This window comes from Lissotriton helveticus, chromosome 7, assembly GCF_964261635.1.
Source record: "Lissotriton helveticus chromosome 7, aLisHel1.1, whole genome shotgun sequence".
Lineage (NCBI taxonomy): Eukaryota > Metazoa > Chordata > Amphibia > Caudata > Salamandridae > Lissotriton > Lissotriton helveticus.
The window spans coordinates 173,525,769-173,541,192 of NC_136068.1; the positions used below are offsets into that span (position 1 = coordinate 173,525,769).

The 15,424-nt window shown below is 50.8% G+C and overlaps 1 protein-coding gene across 4 annotated transcripts in view; it reads left to right on the forward strand.

The window, feature by feature from the left end:
* ZMYND8 (zinc finger MYND-type containing 8) overlaps positions 1–15,424 on the forward strand; it is a 432,560-nt gene that overhangs the window by 377,493 nt on the left and 39,643 nt on the right. The window lies entirely within an intron of this gene.

A 15,424-nucleotide genomic window follows, 5' to 3' on the forward strand; every position in this document is an offset into this window, starting at 1 on the left:
TAGTAGAGCAAGAAAAGTTGGATTTAAAAGACAAAAAAAAAAAGGGGGGGGGGAAGGAAGGGAAGGAAAGAAGGGAGTAAAGACATACAAACATACACACGGGGGAGGGCCAAAGACAGGAGTAAACGCACCCATCCACCCGCCCGGGTTAAAGGTCCAAGTCCTCGGGAAGCCAAAGAGTATCAGGCCAAAGTCCAGGAGCACTAACCAGTTACACAGAACCATATCAGGACACAGAGACCATCCAAACCGTTCATGAGCTACCGCATATAAGAGTCAGTTTTCATCAGCCCTGACCCTTTTTATCCAAAGCAGTAAGGGTCCGATCCAACGAGGACCCTGCCAGAAAGAACAGAAGGCAGGCAGCAGGAGAGTCCAACGGCAGTCCAAAAAAGTCACAGGAAGAAAAGCACGGAAGATCCAGGAAAATCACAGAACGTAGCAAACGATGCAGGCACAGTTCCAAGGATATATCCATAAAAACCGACCCATCCGGGCCGGCACAGGAGACGTCATCGGGCAGTGGTGATTGAGAGGGACCAGGAGAATCATGAAAGTCCGGCGAATCTCAGGGTTTAAACCAGAAATCCAAACAACCATCCTTAACCAGCCAGTAAACCCTGACAGGTTATTTGGTCCAGAGGTGGACAGCACCCTGGAAAAGATAAAGAAAGATACTGAGACTGCCAAGTCCATGGGAGCTCTCCAGTCCCAACAGTTTCGTGGGAACACTTTTCGTCGCTCAGGCAATCGAGGTGTTAACAGAGGCCAAATGTCACAGCAGTCACAGTTCACTAAAGGTGGGGCGCAATCCTCGTACACAAAGCAGAGTAGAGGAGGCTACCGGGGCAACAGCTCCAAGGGCAGAGGCAGAGGCAACAACAACAACTCCCGTTCCTCTGCCACCAACAAACAGTGACTCCCTGTCACTGCCCCCCGACCATCAAACACCTGTCGGGGGGAGACTCCAGCAGTTCCTGCCAGTCTGGAGATCCATCACCACAGACAGGTGGGTCAGGAAACTTATCCAGTTCGGTTATTGTTTGGAGCTCACATCCACTCCACCCAACATACCACCAAAACACCGTCCTATGTCAGCAGAGCATTTGCACTTATTGCAGCAGGAGGTTCTTGTCATGCTGCAAAAAGGCGCAATAGAGCTCGCGCCAGTGGAGGAAGAAGGCACAGGGGGTACTCCCTGTACTTCTTGATCCCAAAGAAGGACGGGTCCCTCAGACCTATTCTGGACCTCAGGCCCCTAAACCAGTACATTCTCTCAGAACACTTCTAAATGCTAACACTGCAGCAGGTTCTTCCGTTGCTCAATCAGGGAGACTTCCTCGCAACCTTGGATCTCAAGGATGCTTACTTTCACATCCCACTTCATCCATCCCACAGGAAATACCTCAGGTTCACCATTCACAACAGGCATTACCAATTCAAGGTCGTTCCTTTCGGAATGACCACAGCCCCCAGAGTGTTCACGAAATGTCTGGCGACGGTGGCTGCGCACCTCAGGAGACAGAACGTCCATGTCTACCCTTATCTGGACGACTGGCTAGTTCAGGCAAAGTCAGCTCAGCAGTGCGCCGCAGACATGTCCCACACCATTCATCTCCTTCACGGTTTGGGCTTCTCACTGAACTATCCGAATTCGCACCTTCAGCCAGCACATGTGCGGCAGTATCTGGGCGCAACGATAAATACCCTGGCAGCCACGGCTCCGCCAAATTCAGTGAGGATCGGCAACATCCAGTCGCTAATCCAAAAGTTCAGACCGCAGCACTCACTTCCAGCGAGAGTGTTCATGCAGTTGATAGGCATGATGGCCTCCTGCATCTTCATAGTCCCGCATGCGAGGTTGCATATGCGTCCGCTCCAAGAATGCTTGGCGCGTCAGTGGACCCAGGCTCAAGGACAATTGAAAGACCTGAAAGACCTAGTGTTGGTGACCGGTCGGGCGTACAACTCTCTGCATTGGTGGAATCCACACAACCTTTGCAAGGGCCGACCGTTCCAAGAGCCTGTGCCGCAGATTATCCTGATGACGGACGCATCTCTCCAGGGATGGGGAGCTCATGTACTCCACTACACGGTGCAGGGACGATGGACATTGCAGCAACAGAAGATGCACATCAACTACCTAGAACTGATGGCGATCTTCATGGCGATGAAGGCATTCAAGGTACATCTGTGCAACAAGGTCGTGTTGATCCGGACGGACAACATGACAGCCATGTACTACATTCAAAAGCAGGGAGGTACACACTCTCCACAGCTGTCTCACCTGGCTCAGAGCATGTGGAAGTGGGCCATTCAGAGGAACATCTTCCTCATGGCGGGACACCTCCCGGGCAAGGACAATCAGATGGCGGATCTGCTCAGCAGGTACAGCCACCAGATGCACGAGTGGGAGTTACACCCATCAGTACTCCGCCCGTACTTCCAGCAATGGGGTCATCCAGAGATAGACCTATTTGCCACAAGGAAAAACGCAAAATGCCAAAGCTTTGCCGCCAGGTTCCCTCACCCACAATCGCAGGGCAATGCGATATGGATGAACTGGTCAGGCAGATTTGCGTACGCTTTTCCCCCAGCACCTCTCATACCGCTGGTGGCAAGAAAGCTAAAGCAACACTCGATGACACTCATCCTGGTTGCTCCAACGTGGGCACGCCAACCATGGTACACCACGTTTCTAGAACTCTCCGTGGTACCGCATCAAAGGCTGCGCCTCACACCCAGGCTCTTGACGCAGAACCATGGCGACATTCAGCACCCATATCCGCAACAGCTCAACCTGGCGATCTGGCTCCTGAGGTCTTAGAATTTGGCTACCTTGACTTGCCTCCTGAATGCATGGACATCATCCGGGAGGCGAGGAGGCCCACTACCAGAGCTTGCTATGCAGCAAAATGGAAGCGGTTTGTCATTTACTGTACAGAACACAATATCAACCTGCTAGATGCATCCATTCCTAACATCATCTGCTATTTGTTACATCTTTACAAATGCAATCTAGCTTATGCTTCCATTCGGATACACTTATCCGCCATAGCGGCTTATCTCCAAAACAGGCAGCATCTCTCTGTTTTCAGGGTGCCTGCCATTAAACCCTTCCTAGAAGGGTTGAAGCGGGTCATCCCTCCCAGGACCCCGCCAGCTCCTGTGTGGAACCTCAATGTGGTCCTCACCAGGTTGATGGGCCCACCTTTTGAGCCTCTACATTCATGTGAGATTCAGTTCTTGACATGGAAAGTGGCTTTTCTCATTGCCATTACATCTTTACGACGTGTTAGTGAGCTACAGGCGCTCACTGTACAAGAGCCATTTATTCAAATTCATTCCAACAGGGTGGTGCTGTGCACTAACCCTAAATTCCTTCCTAAGGTGGTTTCGCAGTTTCATGTCAATCAAACCATCGAACTGCCCGCATTCTTTCAGAACCCTGAGACAGTAGCAGAAAGGATGCTCCACACTCTTGATGTCAAAAGAGCGCTAATGTACTACATTGATAGAACAAAGGATTTTAGAAAAACACAACAGCTCTTTGTTGCCTTCTCAGCTCAGCACAAAGGCAACCCCATTTCCAAAGCAGGGATAGCCAGGTGGATCGTTAAGTGTATTCAGATTTGCTATCACAAGGCTAAGCGCACTTTAACGGTCCCCCCCAGAACCCACTCCACCCGCAAGTTGGGGGCCTCCATGGCTTTCCTTGGTAATATCCCTTTGGAAGATATTTGTAGAGCAGCCACATGGTCTACACCACATACCTTTACTAAACATTACTGTGTAGATGTGCACTCCAAGCAGCAGGCAGCTGTAGGGCAGGCTGTTCTTAAGACACTATTTCAGACTACTGCAGCTGGCACAGACGGCCGCCGTTAATGGAGGGACTGCTATGTATTCTATGCTATAGGTATGAATTCAGCAGCCCACATGCCTCGAACTGAATATGCTACTTACCAGTATGCATCTGTTCTTGGCATGTAGGGCTGCTGACATTCATATCGCCCTCCCTCCTCCCCGGCGCCTGTAGCGGCTGCAGACTTTTCTTGCATTTACTCTTAGGCATGGCCATCGCTTACACTATTACACTCCATCTTTGCCACAATGGCTAAAACAATCTGAGGATGGAGTCGATGCCCATGCGCACTGTAGTCCAGGGGAGGAGCCACCTATCTTGTGATACTTCGAAGACTCTTCCAGGACAACAATGTGCAATCATCCGGACCCAACACTAGGCGGCGATCTATGCTATAGATATGAATGTCAGCAGCCCTACATGCCAAGAACAGATGCATACTGGTAAGTAGCATATTCATTCTTATTATTGTTATTTCAAATATTTTTGATATGTTTGGCACCCTGTTCTCATATCTAGTTTTAGTGGTTGCTCCGCGTTCTGGCGTGAAAAAGGTTTCACAGTAGAAAACTGACGTCATCATGCTGGTAGGGACTTATATGGCTCCACTGACGTCATATCCGTGGATGATGTCAGGGCGGCGCATCCGACGGCGTAGAGGTACTGCTGAAAAATCTTTGGATCTAGGCTGGCGCCTGGGGGAAATTCTAAGTTAAGGATTCTGCGGCTAGAATGTGTCTCTACCTGATACATTGTTACCAAAGGTAAGTAACTTGTTCTTTCAGAAGTGCCCCTTGTACCTCCGTGACAATGTGCTGAAGAACACATAGGTTTAAAAGAAAACATGGAAAACTGGGAAGCTGCAACAAAGACCTGAGTCGCCAAAAAGAGTTTAAAAATGGCTACCACGCAAAGGGACTTCCCAGGTGGGCATCTGATGTCACAAAGGGATGGACAGGACACCAAATGTTTGACGCCGCTAAGGTAAACAAAGAAAAAACAAAGACTACACTGATAATTCGATGCCCAACTATTAGAGACGGAATAATGCACAGCATGCAAATTCTGAAAATTCTTCAAGCTGCAAAACTACTCCTACAGGTAAGTAACCATTGTATTACTTTTCTGCTTATCTATACAGGTAGCATATTTTGGGTCACCATTAACTTTCCACAGGCAGACCTAGTGTGCCATGTCTGTTGTTTGCCCCTTTAGCTTGTAGATCTGATTCTATAGTGACGGATTGTAGGAGAGTAGGGTCTGCAATCCTATGATCACCCAGATTTTTGCTTTTTGCTGCACTGGTTTACGACTTTCCCTGGCTGTGGGCCTGCTAATCAGACCCACAGCCTAGCTGTTCTCTCTATCCAAATTGTACTCAGGTACTGAATTGGCACTGGGCCCTCTCCAAGTCCCTGTACCCAGGGCTGAGGTGCACCCAGAAGTCTCCCAGGGGCTGAAGCATGTATTATGCCACCCCTGGATTGACTAACTAAAACTGACACAACTGGCTGCACGACAGCTGGGGCAAGGTGGTGTAATCACCCTTTGCTTTAGATATAGTATACCTATATCTAACCCTAAAATGGACACACAGATCTCCTATCAGTCACTCCTATGGCAGGCCTTAACAATCCTGAAGGCAGAGTGCTTGGAATCGTGTGAGATGGTGCTCTGGCACGAGCTGAGCCTGTCTGCGGCTTTCGGGATCCATCCCTTAGCCGTTTCCATGATATCGCATACCATATACTCTTAAGTGCCTTATAATCCTCGCGGTTATGTGCCAACTCTGGTATCGCTTTATCAAAACATGTCGAGTAAGGTGTCATACGAATTGGAATACTAACCCCTCGCCAATTCTGGCGACGGGGTTAGCATTCCACCCTTCTAGAGGGACACGACATGCCTGTAACCTATACCCCGGTTAAAAGTCAGACAGAGCCTTAGCATCCACAAAATGGATGCTGCCACCGAGACACAAGTCTGCCCTCCTGCTGCTGGGAGTCCTCCCAGAGCAGGAGATAAGGACAAAGGGTTTCCTGCCAGGGGCGGTGCCAGCACCGTCCCAGACAGGGTTTTGTGTATTGTAGGTAGGCAGGGCTTTAGAGGAAGGTGACTGCACGTGGCACCCCGGTGCTCACTGTGCATAGGCTGGCTGGAACCAGTTCCAGGGTCACTCCAGACCCTGTGCTGGGGAAAAGCCCGCCAAGGAAGTGGGTGTAACCACCCCCCTCCCAGTCCCACCCATAGGGCAGGACTTAGTCGCGTGCCAGCCCCTTTTTACAGGATAAAGGTAGAGACTGGCCCCCTTCCAAATCAGATCATCTTTGAATCCTGAAACTACTTTCTGCAAAAGGAACTCAAGACTTCTTCCTAAGATTTCTCCCTTGTGACTAAGGAGTAGTCACCCTGCATCCGCAGGCACCATCTAAGAACACTGCGGTCTGCTGTAAGTCCTTCCTCCGGAATCCGACTGCCCAGCTCGACGAGAACCGGCTTCCCTGGCACCTCTCACCTCTACCCACCTCTACAGCCCAGCTGAGAACCGTGGGTGCGACGAGACCTCAAGGGACCGGCCATCTGCAAGACTGCACGACTTCTTTCCAGCAAGCCCGCCGAGTAATCTACTGGTGAGTGCTTTGGGGTCCGAGAAGCCCCGACTCTGAGCAGCTCCAGCTCCGAAGTGCAGCCCCCCAGCATCTCCACGATCTGCGTGGGGCCCTTCTGCTTTCCGCTGCTCACCGCGTTGTTTGGCTACTAGCCCGTTGGCTTGTGGCCTTCCTGACGACGCCCAACGACATTTCTGCTGCTGGTCTGGTTGCTCCAGACTGGCCCTTGCTCCCTTCCAGAAGAGGAGCACCCCGGACCCTCCTGGTCCACTCAAGACGCCATTTTGAGTCCACCGCGTGGGCTTGAATTAGCCAAGGCTTGTTGCCCAATCCTGGGTAACTTCGACGCCAACGACTTCATCCTTCGTGGGACAGCTCGCACCTCCATCCTGGTCGCCGACAACGCCTCCTGGTCCGAGAGACTGCAGAGCCCAGCAGCGCCCACTCACCTGACTGCGGTGACTTCGCCCGGTGCCATCCTGGTGCCCACTTAATCACTGGCTAGTGATTCAAGAACTTGGTCCCCTCTGCTTTCAGGTTTTCTTCTTCCTTGATCCAGGCTTGGATCCATCGAACTTTTCTTCACTGGTCGCCTGCCAGCAACTTCTTCCTTCCAGGCTCCTGGTCCGGCAACGAGATCCCCGACGTCTTTTCAGACCTATGCAGCTGCAGCCCCTGGGCTAGGTAACTTCGGCACTCCGGTGTCCCAGCATAGCCTCACTATCCAAGGGTCAGGATCCACTGTCGTTTTCTCCCTACCAGGTCGGGTTCGCCCGTGAACACTAACTTTGTGAATGCTAGCTTCCATAGACTTTGTCCCGCATCCCGCGTGAGAGTGCACACTCTGCACCCGAGTCCCCTAGGCCTCCTAGTAGTAATCTAACGATTCCCTAGTCCAGTCCTAGCGATTCCAAAGCCTATTAGAACTGTTACTTACCTGCTAGTAATTCGCATTCCACTTTTAGCGTATATGGTTTTTCGTGCCCCTCGGGCATTTGTGTAACGTGCTAACTTAAAAGTATTTTCGTAAGAGTTTTGTTGTGTGCTTAGCTCCCTGTCTCATAAAGAGCCAGGGTAGTCTTGTTATAAATAAATACACTGTTTATTTTCATAACAACTTGTGTGGTGTCCTTTCACTGGGTGTTCAAGGGGTAATGTGATGGTAAAACAGCTGGCTTAACACGCCCTCTAGAGTCTTAGCCTTAGACTGCTCGTATCCATGCTACTAGGATAGCTGGTCTATAAGGTTGACTTACAACCAATCATCAATAAGGGTTGTTTGGACTGATATATAGTGATCACTAGAATAGTGAGCACTGCACATCAGGCCAACTTCTCACATTGGTGGCAGCGGTGGGATTTGAGCTTGCTGTTGTTTTACCACACATGCCCTAAGAATATCTTGTGAAAGATCACATAAGTACTAAAGGTACATATAACTTAGCTTAGAATACTCTGAGTTCTACTGAACCAGCTGTTGTAGCTCCTAGGGCCTAGCACACCCTAAGCTACAACTCTAGCAAGGGATCAGTAGGCAAACATATAGTGTAGGTAAGTGCACCACTTGCACCTCACTAGAAAAGCATGTCGACTCAGGAGGACTCTACTGAGACTCCCCTGGTCAGTGTTGACCCTCCACAGGTCACTTCAAGATATGCAGCTCTCAGTTTCCATGAGATGAGACAGATCTGTGTCTCCAGGAAACTGAAGCAGGGGTCTAACCCCACCACTTCCTTTCTGATAGGTCTCTTAGAGACATATGATGCCAGAAAGCTTTCTCAGTTACATGAGAACATGCCAGCCTTAGAGGGAACCTCTGGGGATCCAGATCTCCACAACACTGATTCAGCAGTTGAGGAGGAGGATCAGGAGGTACTCTCTGGGGATGAGGTAGACAAGGGTCTTGAGGTAGTCAGAAGGCTAACTAGGACCAACTTAGACTTACTTGGGCTAGGATCTGGGGGCCCCCCAGTACTAACCCGAAGTGGGCCTAACCTTGGAGTTAGGAGAGATAGATCTCTTTCTAGGGACTCCAATAGATCTCTGCACTCTAATGCCTCTTCTCAGGGGAGAAGGAATCCTCCACAGAGGAGATTTACTTCCCCTCAGAGAAAGGAGCATGAAGCTAGGATGAGACAAGCTGAACTGAGGATTGAAAGGGAAGAAATTGCCCTGGCCAAAGAGAAGCTTGCCCTGGCAAGAGAGCAGCAGATGAGTGGGCTAGCTCCCACTGGTGGCAGCAATCTCCCAAGAGATAGAGAGAAGGGTTTAGATACTAAACACCTGACTAAAATAGTGCCCCCCTTTAAGCAAGGGGATGACATCCAGAAATGGATGGCTGCTCTGGAGAGGGCCTGCACTGTGCAGGGCATTCCCCAGAGTCAGTGGGCAGCTATACTGTGGCTCTCCTTTGATGGTAAAGGTAGAGATAAGCTCCTCACTACAAGAGTGGAGGATGCTAACAATTACCAGGTCCTGAAGAATACACTGGTTGATGGGTTTGGTTTAACCACTGAGCAGTACAGGTTGCTGTTCAGAGACACCCAGAAAACTCAGTCTCAGGACTGGTCTGATTTTGTGGATTGTGCCACTAAGGCTTTGGAGGGCTGGTTGCTGGGTAGCAAGGTTACAGATTACACAGGATTGTATAATCTAATGATGAGAGAACAAATTTTGAACAATTGTCAGAACCAGTTGCTGCACCAGCACCTTGTTGATTCAGATCTGACCTCTCCCCAAGAATTGGGAAAGAAGGCAGACAAATGGGTCAGGACAAGGATCAAGCAGAACCAGAACCAGAACCAGGGTGGTCAGAAGAAAGCAGACCAGAAGGGTAATGTTAAGAATGAGCAAAATGACCAGAAGTCTTCACCAGGTCCCCAACAAACCAAAGAGGGTGGGGGTCAGGCTTCCCAGAAGAAGAAGACTCAAGAAGGCCAGTCAAAAAGGTGGTGCCAGTACTGCAAAAGTAAATCTCACTGGTTTAGTGAGTGCACCAAAAGAGGAGGAGGACAAACTCCTGCCACTACAGCTCCTAAAGCAACTGCACCCCCTAGTACAGTCAGTAGTGGTAGTGTCACTCCCAAGGCATTAGTTGGGTTAACCTTGGGTACTGAGGGGTCTGACAACTTAGTTGGCACACTCACTCAGGCTGTCCTTGTCTGTACAGGGGATATGGATATGTCCCCTGAAATAAGTCCCAATACTTTGGGTAAATACAGGCAGACACCTTTGATTAATGGCAAGATGGCTCAGGCCTATAGGGACACTTGTGCCAGTGTCACCATGGTGACACCTAACTTTGTGGACCCTGGACAGATCATGCCAGGTACTGATTTCCTGGTGACCAATGCCAGCAATGTCACTACTAGTCATAGTGTGGCAATTGTGGCTTTCTCCTGGGGTGGAGTGAAGGGACAAAAGAAAGTTGTAGTCAGTTCAGACCTCCCAGTTGATTGTTTGTTGGGCAATGATTTGGAGTCATCACAATGGTCAGAAGTGGAGCAGAGGACTCACATGGAGATGTTAGGCTTGCCAGCACATGTGCTTGCTGTGACTAGGTCACAGGCCAGAAGATGCCCCACTGAACAGGTGCTGGATCCTGAAATTATGGACCAGACACCTTCCAAGAAGAAGAGCAGTAAGGGTAAGGCTTTGCCTTCCCCCTTGCCCCAGGTTGAGGATCAAGTCTCTGAGGAGGCTGATCTAGAAGAGCTGAGGGAAACTGAGCCTAAAGAGCTTGAACTTGATCAAGTTGAGTTTCTGGGCTCAGGGGGACCCTCCAGAGCAGACCTGGGGAAGGAACAGTTGAGCTGCCCTTCCCTTGAACCCCTCAGACAGCAGGCTGCTGCTGAGGCTGCAGGGAATGCCACAGGTGCCCACAGGGTATACTGGGAAGATGGACTCCTGTACTCTGAGTCAAGAGACCCCAAGCCTGGTGCAACCAGGAGGCTGGTCATCCCCTTGTCTCTGAGAGGTTTCCTTCTCACCTTGGCCCATGAGATTCCCCTTGCAGGTCATTTAGGTCAGACAAAGACTTGGGACAGGCTTGTCTCACACTTTCACTGGCCCCATATGAATGAGAATACCAAGGAGTTTTGTCGCTCATGTGTCACTTGCCAAGCCAGTGGTAAGTCAGGTGGCACAACAAAGGCCCCCCTCATACCACTACCTGTGGTGGGGGTTCCCTTTGAAAGAGTGGGGATTGACATTGTTGGTCCAATGGAACCCCAGACAGCATCAGGACACAAGTTTATACTGGTGGTGGTGGACCATGCCACCAGGTATCCTGAGGCTATTCCCCTTAGGACCACTACAGCCCCTGTAGTGGCAAGAGCCCTAGTTGGAGTGTTCTCCAGAGTGGGTTTCCCTAAGGAGGTCGTTTCTGACAGAGGTACAAACTTCATGTCAGGATATCTGACTGCCATGTGGAAAGAGTGTGGTGTGAACTACAAGTTCACCACACCCTATCATCCACAATGCAATGGGCTTGTTGAGAGATTCAACAGGACCCTGAAAGGGATGATTCATGGACTACCTGAACCTCTTAGGAGAAGATGGGATGTCCTGATCCCCTGCCTCTTGTTTGCTTACAGAGAGGTCCCACAGAAGGGGGTTGGCTACAGCCCTTTTGAGCTTCTGTATGGGCATCCTGTAAGGGGACCCCTGTGTTTGGTGAAGGAAGGATGGGAGAGACCTCTCAAAAAGCCTGCAACCAACATAGTGGACTATGTACTTGGCCTCCGCTCCAGGATGGCTGAGTACATGGAAAAGGCATCTAAAAACCTTGAGGCCAGCCAGGAACTTCAAAAAGCTTGGCATGACCAAAAGGCTGTACTGACTGTGTACCAGCCAGGACAGAAGGTGTGGGTGCTGGAGCCAGTGGCCCCAGCAGCTCTGAAAGACAAATGGTCTGGGCCCCACACCATCATTGAGCAAAAGGGAGAGGTTACCTACTTGGTGGACCTTGGAACTCCCAGGAGCCCTCTCAGAGTGCTCCATGTTAACAGGCTCAAGGCATATGTTGACAGGAAGGACATGAGCTTGCTCATGGCCACAGATGAGGGACAGGAGGAAGAGAGTGACCCTCTCCCAGACCTGCTCACTCAGAATCCTGATGATGGGTCAGTTGATGGTGTTGTCTTTTGTGGCAGCCTCACTGAACATCAGCAACAGGATTGCAGGCAAGTTCTGCAATCCTTTCGACATATGTTCTCTCTGACACCCAGCCAAACTGATTGGTGTACCCATGATGTTGACACTGGAGACAGTCTGCCTGTCAAGAGTAAAATCTACAGACAGCCTGATCATGTTAGAGACTGCATCAAAACTGAAGTGCAGAAAATGTTGGAACTGGGAGTCATTGAGCCCTCAGATAGCCCTTGGGCTAGCCCAGTAGTTCTAGTGCCAAAGCCTCACACCCAGGGTGGTAAGAGAGAGATGAGGTTTTGCGTAGACTACAGAGGCCTCAATGCAGTCACTAAGACTGATGCCCACCCAATACCAAGAGCAGATGAGCTTATAGATAGATTGGCTTCTGCCAACTTCTTAAGCACATTTGATTTGACAGCTGGGTATTGGCAAATCAGGTTAGCTGAGGAAGCCAAACCTAAGACAGCATTTTCTACCCCTGGAGGGCATTATCAATTTGTGGTAATGCCCTTTGGACTGAAAAATGCACCTGCCACCTTCCAAAGGTTGGTGAATCAAGTCCTCACTGGGCTGGATGACTTCTGTGCAGCTTATCTTGACGATATTGCTGTCTTTAGCTCCACCTGGGAGGATCACCTGGTCCACCTGAGGAAAGTGTTAGAGGCCCTGCAAAAGGCAGGCCTCACTATCAAGGCCACCAAGTGCCAGATAGGGCAGTCACAGGTTGTATACCTGGGCCACCTTGTAGGTGGAGGCCAGGTTCAGCCACTGGAGAGTAAGATACAGGCCATCAAGGACTGGACTCCTCCAATCACCCAGACTCAGGTTCGAGCTTTCTTGGGCCTGACTGGGTACTATAGGAAGTTTGTCAGAAATTATGGGTCCATAGTGACCCCCCTTAATGACCTGACAAGCAAAAAGATGCCAAAGAAAGTTCAGTGGACAGCAAGCTGTCAGAAAGCATTCAATGACCTAAAGCAGGCCATGTGCACAGCACCTATCCTCAAGAGTCCAGATTACTCCAAGCCATTCATTGTCCAAACAGATGCTTCTGAGTTGGGTGTGGGAGCTGTTCTGTCTCAACTGAATTTTGATGGTAATGATCAGCCTATTGCTTTCATTAGTAGAAGGTTGACACCCAGAGAGAAAAATTGGTCAGCTATTGAGAGGGAGGCCTTTGCTGTGGTCTGGGCCCTGAAGAAGCTGAGGGCCTACTTGTTTGGCACTCACTTCACCATTCAGACAGACCATAAGCCCCTCTTGTGGCTAAATCAGATGAAGGGTGAAAACCCCAAACTGCTTAGGTGGTCCATTTCCCTACAGGGGATGGATTTTACAGTGGAGCATAGACCTGGGACTGATCACAGCAATGCTGATGGGCTCTCCAGGTATTTCCACTTAGAGCAAGAAGACTCACCTGGTCAAGGTTAGTTTATTGTCCCAAAGTTTGGGGGGGGGTCATGTAGGAGAGTAGGGTCTGCAATCCTATGATCACCCAGATTTTTGCTTTTTGCTGCACTGGTTTACGACTTTCCCTGGCTGTGGGCCTGCTAATCAGACCCACAGCCTAGCTGTTCTCTCTATCCAAATTGTACTCAGGTACTGAATTGGCACTGGGCCCTCTCCAAGTCCCTGTACCCAGGGCTGAGGTGCACCCAGAAGTCTCCCAGGGGCTGAAGCATGTATTATGCCACCCCTGGATTGACTAACTAAAACTGACACAACTGGCTGCACGACAGCTGGGGCAAGGTGGTGTAATCACCCTTTGCTTTAGATATAGTATACCTATATCTAACCCTAAAATGGACACACAGATCTCCTATCAGTCACTCCTATGGCAGGCCTTAACAATCCTGAAGGCAGAGTGCTTGGAATCGTGTGAGATGGTGCTCTGGCACGAGCTGAGCCTGTCTGCGGCTTTCGGGATCCATCCCTTAGCCGTTTCCATGATATCGCATACCATATACTCTTAAGTGCCTTATAATCCTCGCGGTTATGTGCCAACTCTGGTATCGCTTTATCAAAACATGTCGAGTAAGGTGTCATACGAATTGGAATACTAACCCCTCGCCAATTCTGGCGACGGGGTTAGCATTCCACCCTTCTAGAGGGACACGACATGCCTGTAACCTATACCCCGGTTAAAAGTCAGACAGAGCCTTAGCATCCACAAAATGGATGCTGCCACCGAGACACAAGTCTGCCCTCCTGCTGCTGGGAGTCCTCCCAGAGCAGGAGATAAGGACAAAGGGTTTCCTGCCAGGGGCGGTGCCAGCACCGTCCCAGACAGGGTTTTGTGTATTGTAGGTAGGCAGGGCTTTAGAGGAAGGTGACTGCACGTGGCACCCCGGTGCTCACTGTGCATAGGCTGGCTGGAACCAGTTCCAGGGTCACTCCAGACCCTGTGCTGGGGAAAAGCCCGCCAAGGAAGTGGGTGTAACCACCCCCCTCCCAGTCCCACCCATAGGGCAGGACTTGGTCGCGTGCCAGCCCCTTTTTACAGGATAAAGGTAGAGACTGGCCCCCTTCCAAATCAGATCATCTTTGAATCCTGAAACTACTTTCTGCGAAAGGAACTCAAGACTTCTTCCTAAGATTTCTCCCTTGTGACTAAGGAGTAGTCACCCTGCATCCGCAGGCACCATCTAAGAACACTGCGGTCTGCTGTAAGTCCTTCCTCCGGAATCCGACTGCCCAGCTCGACGAGAACCGGCTTCCCTGGCACCTCTGACCTCTACCCACCTCTACAGCCCAGCTGAGAACCGTGGGTGCGACGAGACCTCAAGGGACCGGCCATCTGCAAGACTGCACGACTTCTTTCCAGCAAGCCCGCCGAGTAATCTACTGGTGAGTGCTTTGGGGTCCGAGAAGCCCCGACTCTGAGCAGCTCCAGCTCCGAAGTGCAGCCCCCCAGCATCTCCACGATCTGCGTGGGGCCCTTCTGCTTTCCGCTGCTCACCGCGTTGTTTGGCTACTAGCCCGTTGGCTTGTGGCCTTCCTGACGACGCCCGACGACATTTCTGCTGCTGGTCTGGTTGCTCCAGACTGGCCCTTGCTCCCTTCCAGAAGAGGAGCACCCCGGACCCTCCTGGTCCACTCAAGACGCCATTTTGAGTCCACCGCGTGGGCTTGAATTAGCCAAGGCTTGTTGCCCAATCCTGGGTAACTTCGACGCCAACGACTTCATCCTTCGTGGGACAGCTCGCACCTCCATCCTGGTCGCCGACAACGCCTCCTGGTCCGAGAGACTGCAGAGCCCAGCAGCGCCCACTCACCTGACTGCGGTGACTTCGCCCGGTGCCATCCTGGTGCCCACTTAATCACTGGCTAGTGATTCAAGAACTTGGTCCCCTCTGCTTTCAGGTTTTCTTCTTCCTTGATCCAGGCTTGGATCCATCGAACTTTTCTTCACTGGTCGCCTGCCAGCAACTTCTTCCTTCCAGGCTCCTGGTCCGGCAACGAGATCCCCGACGTCTTTTCAGACCTATGCAGCTGCAGCCCCTGGGCTAGGTAACTTCGGCACTCCGGTGTCCCAGCATAGCCTCACTATCCAAGGGTCAGGATCCACTGTCGTTTTCTCCCTACCAGGTCGGGTTCGCCCGTGAACACTAACTTTGTGAATGCTAGCTTCCATAGACTTTGTCCCGCATCCCGCGTGAGAGTGCACACTCTGCACCCGAGTCCCCTAGGCCTCCTAGTAGTAATCTAACGATTCCCTAGTCCAGTCCTAGCGATTCCAAAGCCTATTAGAACTGTTACTTACCTGCTAGTAATTCGCATTCCACTTTTAGAGTATATG